Source organism: Triturus cristatus, chromosome 3_1, assembly GCF_964204655.1.
Source record: "Triturus cristatus chromosome 3_1, aTriCri1.1, whole genome shotgun sequence".
Classification (NCBI taxonomy): Eukaryota; Metazoa; Chordata; class Amphibia; order Caudata; family Salamandridae; genus Triturus; species Triturus cristatus.
In genome coordinates, this window is record NC_140583.1 from 442,541,929 (window position 1) to 442,553,327 (window position 11,399).

Consider the following 11,399-nt stretch of genomic DNA (forward strand, 5'->3'; position numbering starts at 1 on the left):
CAGGGCATGAATACATCAATTCTGATTCATTTTAAGGCCACAGAGCCGGGGATGATTATACTCCTAGTATGGGATTCGTAAAATTGGCTAAACCAGCATAATGCCTGCCCCCTCACTCCAGTTACTAAGCAGTACTGGGAACACCTCGAGTCAACAAATGGAATATCACCACGAGGCCTGCAAAGACATGTAATGAAATGCAGCTTGTTTTTTGAGTTGTGGGCGAAAAAAGGTTTAAATTGGATATGAATCCCATTGCCCTGACGTAAATTTCAGTTGCTGCAACAAAGCATGTGTGTGGGATGGCAGGCATTACTAGCAAGGTTATGTGCTTGGTACCAGCATCTCCTGAGAAAAGAAGTCTAGGAACTTGTGGGATGAATAAATCAAGGCTGTTTGTGTTTGAGAAACTGACATCCTGCTAGTCATGCGTTTTTCAGGATTTACATTTAAAAGAAAAATCACTTCCAACTTAGATATATTACTTCTTTCAGTTTTCACATCAATATATCGGTCCTTGGTTTGGCCTTTTGTGTATGCAATATGTGTACCTGGAGTCCAATGGTTGCAGTGCTAAGTACTTACTTGTACGTGACCGGTATCACTATTGCTGGGCACGTGGCCACTTTGTTTTTAGCCCACATGGGTGCAGACTCGACCAAGTTTCTAGGAATTACACTGGATAAGAGCCTAAACATGCGAACTCACATCAACACGATGGCAAAAAATGCCTGCTTCCATCTTAGCTATCTTAGAAAACTGAAACCATTCATCGAAACATCAGACTGTAAAACGGCAGTCCAGGCATTAGTCATCTTGAGGATTGAACAACTTTATCAGGACTACCCAAGATCTCAACAGCTCCTCTTAAAGCTTGTCTCAATGCAGTCGCAAGACTCATAACAGGCTCCAGAAAATTTTACATAACTTGGCATCTTATGGCTCTAAATTGGCTGCTATACAAAGCAAGAATCCAACTAAAGGTGGCATGGATCACACACAAAACGATACACTACAAAATGCCAAAATTACTATAGCTGGAGGAAGCAGATTTTCTCAGGGGCACCAGAGATCTTTTACTGAAACCCCATTCTTCTATAAGAAGACCCCCATTCTTCTATAAGAAGAGAACGTACTTTAGAATGTTCTCGGGGAGCTGCATCAAGAATATGGAATTCATTTACCCCGAACATTAGAAGAATCCTGACCACTTCAGTATTCAAGAAAGAAGCTAAGAACTTCCTTAAGAGCAAATTCCTCCCACAACCAACAGCAGACCAAACACATCAATGGACTAATAAGAGACTAACCGACTATCTTTCGATTTTCTGTAATATGCTCACTCTATAAGATTACCTAAATGCAGCATAACAGATCCTCCAATTTACAGGAGTGACACTATCTGATCACTCATATTCTTAGATATCGCTCTATAATCTATAACCAGTCTGTTTGCTACGTACAGTTCAATGTACTAAATACCATATGAGGTACTCTTTTAGGACATAGATTATTTAAAATGTCATATGTTGTAATATTTAGGACACTTACTATTTTAAAGAAAGTTGATTTCTAGTAATCTTTAGGGCATGTATTAATTTTAAAGTACAAACGTTTCCACTTAATAGTTAACAGGTATGCTGTGTAGTGTGTTTAAAGGACTCATCTCACTAACTGTCAGCATCATAATGCTATAGAATTTGTGAAGCGCTCCGATACCTAATTGGGTCCTGTTTGAGCTATTTAAACACTGAATAAATAAATCATTCTCCGCGTCCCCAACTATAGAATTTATTTCATGTTGGTATCTGTGGCACGCCAACTACTGATAGTCTGTCATGCAGCACGGTTTTTGGTGTGATTGACATCATATAGGAACTAGAGCAACATAATTAGCACGCAGTGGTGCTGCAGCAATTTTCAGAATCAACATGACCGACTGAAGTATTTAGCTGGTATGTATTTTGAACTATTTGTACTTTATAAAGTCAATGATTCTGTATTGAGATATGCGTTCGAAAGCCTCTGGCATAGTGTGGCCTTTGCCTTTCACCTGTACCCCACAATCGCAGGTACCTCTCAATTCAATACCCCAAAATACAGGTGAACGGAGAATTGCACAGTACATAGTACACTAAACATCTAGTCATACAACATGCAGTTAAAAGAATTCACAGCACTTGACAAAGTTGTCTGCCATGATACGATTTGCACTTGAATGCAGAGTTTTGCTTCAAGACTAATAAAGGCCACTTTAGTCCTAATTCTCCAACTGAACTCCATCCCCCGTGCACCCTTGCGTCCAACTCCATCATCCCACCCGCACCCTTACATCGGCCAGCACAGCACTTGCGCTGTGCTTGATAAATGTATTGTTTTTAATGTAAACTTAAAAGGGACTTACATCCCGCCTCCTGTCTTTCCGGGCTTCTCATTGGTTCCTGTACATGCCACTTACCTTATCTCCATTTCTATTGGCTGTAGCGTATTTTCCTGCATTTACCAATGCTTGTTCCTCATCTGCTTCTCTTATCAGTTTCCTGCCTATGAAACACCATTAAGATCCGCTTTGGTGGAACTATAGTTTCATAAAGTTTTGCTTTTTACTATTTGCTGAATATTTTTATAACAATTACCTGGAGAGATTAAGTGATTTGCATCGAATCAAAGGATGTTGCGCGACACCGCCGAGACTCGAACCGCGATCCCCAGCTGTTGAGCCAGCAGCTCTGGCCGCTCCACCACATCCTCTCGGTTCCCATTTTATCAGTAAGGGAGCTCTTTCCTTCTCCCGGATGATGATTGATGAAAACAGCTCTTTATTCGTTACATAAGTGAAACCAATGCATTACCAATACTTCTTTTATGATGATACCATTGCCATTCTATACGCGCAGTATTATTCAGGTGGGGCGGCAACTGGGTTGACTGTGCTAACAAGAGCTAAGTGAGGGCAGTGCCATTGCCGCTCTGCAATATTTCAGGGAGGGGCTGCACCTAGATAGTCTACCCTGAAAAGGGTTTGATGAGCAAGCGGTGCTCGTTTGGTCTATGGACTTACCACATTCCAGCAATGGCGAGCCGTCTCCAGCGTAGTCCTTTCCCCGGTGTAGTCTTTCTGATCTTGTTCACCTCTTTTATGCATTCTTGTATAAGGCTGTTATACTTGCCAAATTTGGCCAAACTGGTGTGCTCAGTGATAGTAAACTCAAGGTTCCTTGCCTCATTACAGGTTCAAGACCCGTATGCGCGAAAGAGTGGTTTTAACAAGATGCTTCAGGCGTACTAAACTATGAAACTGAGCTATGGTAGTTCAACAGAGCTGTCCGTAGTGTGGTTTTGTCTTTGGTACTTTTCTTGCATGTTGACCTATGGTCCAGGAGACACAACTAGCCAAATACAACCTGCTATTCCAGAGTTAAACATAAGCACATTTCAGTTCAAATACCTCATATGGTATAGAGACTAGACTGAATGTTTATATATGTCAGACTTAAGCTGATCGTGTAAACGCCAGCTCTCTGCTCTTGTGAGATGTGCGCCTGCGTCACTGCTCCTTAAAAGGTTAAGGAGTTGCTTCTATCTGTTCTGAACACCTCTATTGACTTGGACAGGCCCCATGGACCCCATCCAACAGGATCGATACTTTTAAGAAGAGGGAGGCATGCTTCCCCCGCCTTCCAGAGCTGTTGATCTGACCACGAAGACCCCATCAACTGGGGTCTGAAATTGTAGCAGTGTCCCGGGAGCCCCATGCCCTGAACATTGTGGTTCCCTGCCTGGGATAGTGTGGCCATACCCAAATTATTCCAGCCTGTACAAACCTGGCAAACGACTGAGTCGGAGGAGGAGTTAAGGGAGTCCTCTTTTCATGCCTTGGATAGCATTATCATAATCATCAAAAACTTTATTTCGATCACTGAGATCATAAAAGTACAACACAAGCATCACCTATACATAAACAAAATACATACCATTTTAAATAGCATATTTTCAAGAAAATAGCTATCGTATAATAGAATGTCCCTAAAAAGATTTAAAATATAAGACCAAAGAGCTAAAACCTAGTACATCATAATAGCAGCATGGGGAAAGGGGAATCCAATAGGATCAGCAGCACAGCATAAGTCTCCAATGGCCATTACAGTAACAGTAGCCATCCATGCCATTCTGGAATGTGAAGTGTATGCTAGTTTCAGTAAAAGGAAAACATGTAAACATCAAAAAGTGGCTGAAAGCCAATAACCCATTTAGTGTAAGAGCTTGACAAACCAGCAATGGGCAAAGATACTACAGTAAAGAATGACCACTATGGTCCAGTGTAGGGAGTCGGAGCCTTTGTGAAGAGCAAGGTTCATAGGAACTTCTCCTCCAGACTTGCCTACAATGCTTGCAATCAAATTCACGCCAGTGCCATGTTCCACAGTCAATGTAGAGAGCTATCCTAGTAAGAGCTGCGTTACAGATATTTAGGTTGTCTGATCCATAGGACCATTAAGTATTTGGCCAAACCAAAGACCACTACTCTACTTGTGTCAGTTTGTTGTAGTTTAAACACCTCTTGGTACGTTCTAGTGCGAACGTTTCTACAAAGGAATATAATCCACTTCCTTCGGAGGCGATGGAATGAGGGGCAAAAGAGCAATACATGAGTAAGTGATTCAGGACTCCCTCTGCATGTGGTCTAAGATCTTAAGCAACGCCCTTCTCCTGCCATTTACTACTAAAAGCTTTGACAGGTAAGGATCCATACCCAAATTGTAAATAAAGTTTTCTTGCCAGTGGGGGAACAATTTCATCAATTGTGTGCTCATACTGCGCACAGGGTTTAAAATCAGTGAAGGCTAATGAGAGCATAATCTGACAGTGCACCACAGTGTCAACAGAAACACACTCCCAGAAATCCGCTTTTAACGTTGCCCTAGGAATCTTGCAAAGCTTATCGGGAGAGGACCAAAATAGATCTAGATTCAATTTCTAGAGTATCATCACAAAGCCATGGAATTTTTGTAGCTCTGTGAGGGGATTCCTAAGGCCCACTTGGTAAGATTCTAGGACTGGAGTGGACCTAAGCTGATGCCAAAAAGTTAGGAGTCTACACTCTATTTTGGAGGGCAATCATTCCTTGGGCAAAATCAAGGTAAATTGGGGTTAGTGGAGTGCTCGCTGGAAGATTTAACAACGAAAAACTGTGCTCCACTATTTAGAGACTCTGTATCTTCGTGCAACCCCATAGTTCCGCCCCATACACAACCGACCACATAGATTTGGTGTTCTAAATTTCAAGGGCTAGGGCCACTCTTCTAGACATAGTTCTCCTGTGAATCTTTGCTATACTAGCTGTGTGCTTAAAGACAGCTGAGCTTTGTCCACGTGGGGTGCCAACACAGGTTCGATGTAAGTCTTATACCCAAGTAGTCGAATTCAGCCACTGCATCTACTGGGGATTCACCCGCCAGCTGACGTCTCTTGCATCAAGTCGGTTTATGTTTAGAGAAGACCATACATTTAGTCTTGGAGCTATTAAGCTCGAGACCCAGCTTGCCACAAAATAGCTGAAACAGGTTTAGTATATGTTGCAGAACCTGGGGCATCTTTGAGATCAACAGAGTGTCATTGGCAAAGAAGAAGGCAGGAGCCCTCCCCTCCCCCCCCCACCCCCCATTATATTAGGCGCGTCGCAGCCATCTCTTTTCACAAACTCGATCACTCCATTAATATATAAAGTGAACAGGGTAGGGGCCAAAACACACCCCTTCTAACCCCCCGGTTAATGTGGATGGGAACTTGTCAGTGCCTCTTCCTCCACCCTCCCCCCTCCCCCTCCCATCTCACTTGGCCAGATTATCAGCATGTAGCCTTACAAGAATGTTCCGTAGTGGGGCAGAAATGCCTATTTCTTCATGCACCCTCCACAACTTATCTCTTGGGACCAGATCAAATGCAGATCGAAGAGCAACAAAGGCAGAATAATGTTTGCCTTTGTTAATAATCACCTCTTTACAATTTATACAAACAAACTGAAAGACCTGGTCTGCGGTGCTTAAATTTACTCTGAAACCCGCCTGACAATTAGATAGAACGCTCTCTTCAGTAATCCAGTCCTGCAGCTGATCCAAGACCTGCGTGCAGAAAAGTTTTTGAAGACAGTCAATCAGGCTTATGGGCCTGTAATTCCCTGGATTTGATTGATTTCCCCCTTCTTATAAATTGATATTATTGCTGCCAATTTCCTTGAGGTGGGGATTTCCATACCAGAAAGAATAGCATTAGAGAACAGATTTATGTATTGCCCCCAAATTTCCAGGTTTGTCCTGACCAAATCATTAGGTATTCCGCCTGGATCCGGAGCACGAGCAGAAACAGAAGAATTTATTGCATCTAGTGTTTCATTAAGCAAACAAACTGGAGGGTGCTAAGCTTATATGAGGCACTATTTCCCTTGGGCCTACTGCCAACCTTGTCTGTGCCACTCCAGTTGGGATACAAAATTCTAAAGTGTTCCACCCACTCCTGAGGCTGGAGACAAAAGTCTAGCACGGATTTATGGCCATTTAGACAGACCTCCGCTTTTCTCCAGAAGTACTTATTCTTTTTGGCAATCAAAGCTTCGTGCAGCGATGTCCACAACAAGCTCTCCCAATCCCTTTTCATTTGGGCTGTTGCTATCCGATCTCAGGACCTACGCCTCGACATCTCCGATTGGGACTTGGATTTGATTGCTGCAATGAGTTCACGTTTGGCTGTCCTACAGGCTCCATTGTAACAACCAGCAAATTTGTGATATGGCCTGCCCTTACTTCTGGCTTTGCCTAACAACTCCCTTAACTGATTGAATAGTTCTTCATGACTAGTTTTGAATTTTTCAATCCTTCGCTCAAAAGGGAGCTGGGATAGAACTTCAAGGTCTAGGTTAACTAGGTTAAGATTGCAGGATTTGTTTCCACCCAGCCCCACCTGATACATTTTTGCTTATTTGTGCACATGTGGCCTCCTATATCCATTTTACACAGGTGTTAGGACTGATCTGTTCATAAGTGTCAGGCTTAGGACGTGTGGTCGCTGTCTGCTCGATCCAAGCATCTGGGCAGCTTTAGATGTCCATCTCACTAAGGGGACATCAATTTGCGGAATTCCCCATTGACCATCACAGTCCCCAATTAGCTCCAGGCGACCAACAGTTCAAAAGAATAGGAGTTGTACAGCAACAACGTAAATATTTAGTTTTATGTTGAAGACTACACATGCCATAATTTATGAGTGATGCAGTACTTGACACACATAGCAGGTACAAGCATGTTCCTGCAGCTGGAATAAGATTTCTCTGCTTGCATGGCCTTCTCGTAATTTCCAGACCCATGCCTGTTTTCTCCATCCTCTGCATCCTGACACCCATGGTCCCCTTGTAACTCAGAATCTAGCCCCGAAATGGCAACACAGCAATTAGATACAATAGATGGGATGCAGGAATAGGTTCCCTCAAAAAATTAATAAGCGCACTGGCAAAGCCAAATAGTTTTGGCCTTGTCAAGCTGAAGCGATGTTTATATTTTTTCATTACAAGCATATTGCACAAAAAGAAAACATGCTTTCTAAATGTCGCAGACATATTCATGGATGAAGCATTTTAAATTTAAAAAAAGGATTTACCATTTCATATCATTTTCACAGGATGACTAAAAAAATGAAAAAAGGAGGAGAAACATTGGCCACGTAAAGTTTTGCAATACCAGCCCTGGCCTAGAAGTGCACTTCTTTTATGGTGGATGTGCACAATGTCTGTAGTTTTATTTTTTTTATTTTATTTAATATTTAAGCCAAAAGTAAGACAAACATATAAATTACATTAGAAGTGTAGCATAATTAACATAAATCCCTTCTTTGAAGAAAAAAAAAAGAAAAAAACATTTTTGCCCCCTCATAAGGAAATGAAAGAAGGAAGTACAGACCATTTTTTCTAGAGCCATGAGAACCGGTATCGTGAGTGAGCAGCGCCTTACTCTCAGAGGAAATCGGTCCAGATCCGATTAAATTTGAACCAAGGGAGCGGCCCTCTAGCTTTAGTCAAAACGAGTTCCATCTCATAGACCTGTCTAATTAATACTTATAACTCATTAACAATAGGGCTGACATTATCCAGACTTGAGCAAAGCATAAACGGGCACACGCTATAATAATAGTTGCCAGCAGGCTCGTATCACCAGACGCCTTGCCTCTAATCCCTAAAAATATTCCTTTCTCAGTAAGCTGAAAATCTGAGCAGAGAAACGAACTAAGAATCCTGGAAACCCCACTCCAAAACCTGCCGTCTTGGACAGTCGACAAACAAATGCCTGAGGTCTGCGGCATATAAATGACATTTCGGACAAAATGATTTTTCAGGACATCGGGAGGCCCACTTGGATATAATCGCAGGTATATAATACAACATATATCCTAAACGATGTTGTTGCAACTTTAAGTTAATTGATGTTACCCCTTGGTCCAATACATCCATGGACTCCTCCTGTATGTCCTCTACCGTTAGTTCAGCCCGTAGGACCCGACTTAGTTTAGCCACGGTCTGTAGTCCATTGTCGCTGGCATTAGCCAAGAATTTCTTATAAGCTAAGCCGATAGCCCCACGACCGAAACGTGTATATATGCCGACCAGAATTTCCGATGGGCCTGACATTGTTAATTGCTTTTTGCCGCTTATAAAAAAAGTCCCTCATCTGTAAGTATTTAAAAAACAAATTTTGCAAAAGAACAAACTCCTCTTTAAGTGCGGCAAAAGAGCGAAACCCCAGTCCATCATAAAGTTGACCAAGTAATACCCTTACTTTGCTAGTCTTTCCCAATACGGTCCTGGAATATATTAGGCAAAATAGGATTTCCCCATAGCACCGTGTATTGGTGCAGCACGGGAAGAGAGTATTGTTTACAAATATCAAGCCAGACCCGAGTTATGTCTTTGATTACCTTAAACTTTACCCGTTTGTAGTAATTAGGATCAAAAGTTTTAAACAGCATAAACCCCACCGACAGGCCGCAGGCTAGATGATTACATAGCAATGTTGGGCCAGCGTCCAGCCCACAGAGCAGACCACAAATCGACTGACAAATGAAGCCCAATAGTAAAGCTGGAAGTATAGGAGCTTAAAACCCCCTTGTGCACATGTTCATTTCATAAACTTGAGAGCCCTCTGGGCACGCCTATAAGCCCAAATGGAACTACCTATGACACTATTTTATTTCTTTAAAAAAGACATAGGAACTCGCAGTGGTATAGAACGAAACAAATATAAAAATTTAGGGAGGATGTTCATTCTTATGACGTTACACCTTCCATAAAGGAAGATGGTGCCAGCTGCGCAAATTAGCCGAGACGGTCTTCAGAAGGGGATTGTAGATTAATTGTTACAATATCATCGACCTGACTACTAAGACATACACCAAGATAAGTTGCGGTCTGTGGAACCCCTAATGCTGAAGGCAAGGCTTCCGATTGAAAGTTGACTATTGTCTGGGTTTTGGCTAGATTCAACCTATAGCTGGAATCTAGTAAACTAAAATATAGGGAGGCTATTAAAATCTATCCAGCTGAAAACAAATCCGCACAAGCTGCCTACTTTGAGGAAAAAATCAGCCTTGCATCTAATTCCCCGTGGAAAATTTTCCGCATTGCCAAAACTCTCCTTAAACATCCCCTCCCACAAGCCACCACTGATGGCTCCCTCGCCCGCTGTAACGATCTGGTAGAGTTTTTCTATGAGAAAATCCAAAACATATATGTCGCCTTCCCTCTCACAGCCGGTCAAAAATACCTGTCTCCTACGATTGACTCACCTCATTGTACCCGAGCGTTGTTGGAACAAATCCCTCTGTTGGACCTTAAAAATTTGAATCCATCTCAGCTCTCGTTAAATCAGGCTCTCCTAGGGATCCCGCCCCTCCTCATGCTCTGACCTCAGCCTCTGGAACAATTCTTCCAGTGATTCTTGAATTGATCAATTCCTCTATCTCTTCTGGAGTGGTTCCCCCGCCATGGAGATGTGCAATTGCGAAAGCGCTTCTTAAAAAACCCAAACTCGACCCGGATCATATGGGGAACTATCGTCCTATTTTCCTCCTCCCTGTGCTCAGTAAAATCCTTGAGAGGCATGTTAATTCAGTCCTATCCGTGTTCTTAGAGTCCAACAATCTCATTCACCCCTCACAGACTGGGTTCCGGACCCAACATGGGACAGAAACCGCTCTTTTAGCAGTGGTCGAAGAGTCCAGGAAAATTATGGACCAAGGTGGTACAGCGGCTATTATCCTCCTGGACCTCGGTGCCACATTCAACACCGCCAAGTATAACATCTTGACCCTCAGACTCCGGAGTCTTGGAGTGACAGGGGGTGTCATCACCTGGCTGCAATCCTTCTTAGAAAACAGGTCCTTTCAGGTCTTCGAAGGAGATATCATTTCTAAGCATATGTCTCTCAGCTGCGATGTGCCTCCCGGATACTCCCTGAGCCCTATGCTGTTTAATGTCTACATGAGTTCGCTGGCAGAGATAGTACGTCGATTTGGCATAAAAATAGTTACCTACGCTGATGACACACAACTCGTGGTGGCCTTAAACCACCCGGAAAATTCATCCTCCAGCCTAGGACGCTGCCTGTAGAAGGTAGCCAAATGGATGGAGCTCTCGTGCCTGAAACTAAATGGAGATAAGACTGGGCGTATGCTCCTTGGCAACTCTCCAATCTTCAACTCAGGGTTACTGTGGCCTACTTGTCTTGGCCCTGCTTTGGCACCAAAGAATCAGATCAAAAGTTTGGGCATGTTGGGATGTGGCCGGATCACTCCATGAATTTTGAATATTGAGTGGCAAAACTATCGTCCGCGTGCTATGGCATTCTGAGGATGCTTCGCAAAATACTTCCTCTCCTCTCTTTCCATGCAAGAAGGATAATGGTCCAGGCCCCTATTCTATCACACCTGGACTATAGGATTGCCCTTTATCTAGGAGCCCCACAAGCTACCTCCTCCAAGCTACAGATCATTCACAACTGCGCAGCTCACCTGCTCCTCCAGACACCGTACCGGCAATCTACCAAGCCGGCACTGAACACTCTTCATTGGTTGCCTATAATGGAGAGAATCAAATTCAAGGCTTTATGAATCATGCACAAGTCCTTCTGGGGGAAATGACCAACAATTAGTCGATCTATGATCACCCCTACTGCCCTAATAGAACCCTCCGCTCGGCTAACCTCTTGCTCGTCATACTTCCAAAAGTAAAGAGAGCAAGAAGCGGCGGGCATTCCTTCTCATACAATGCTGCTAAGCTATAGAACGCTCTCCCTCCCCACATACATCGGGAGTCCGCTAATAGCGCTGGGATGCCTTAGGGTAGCTACGTGCTCTAT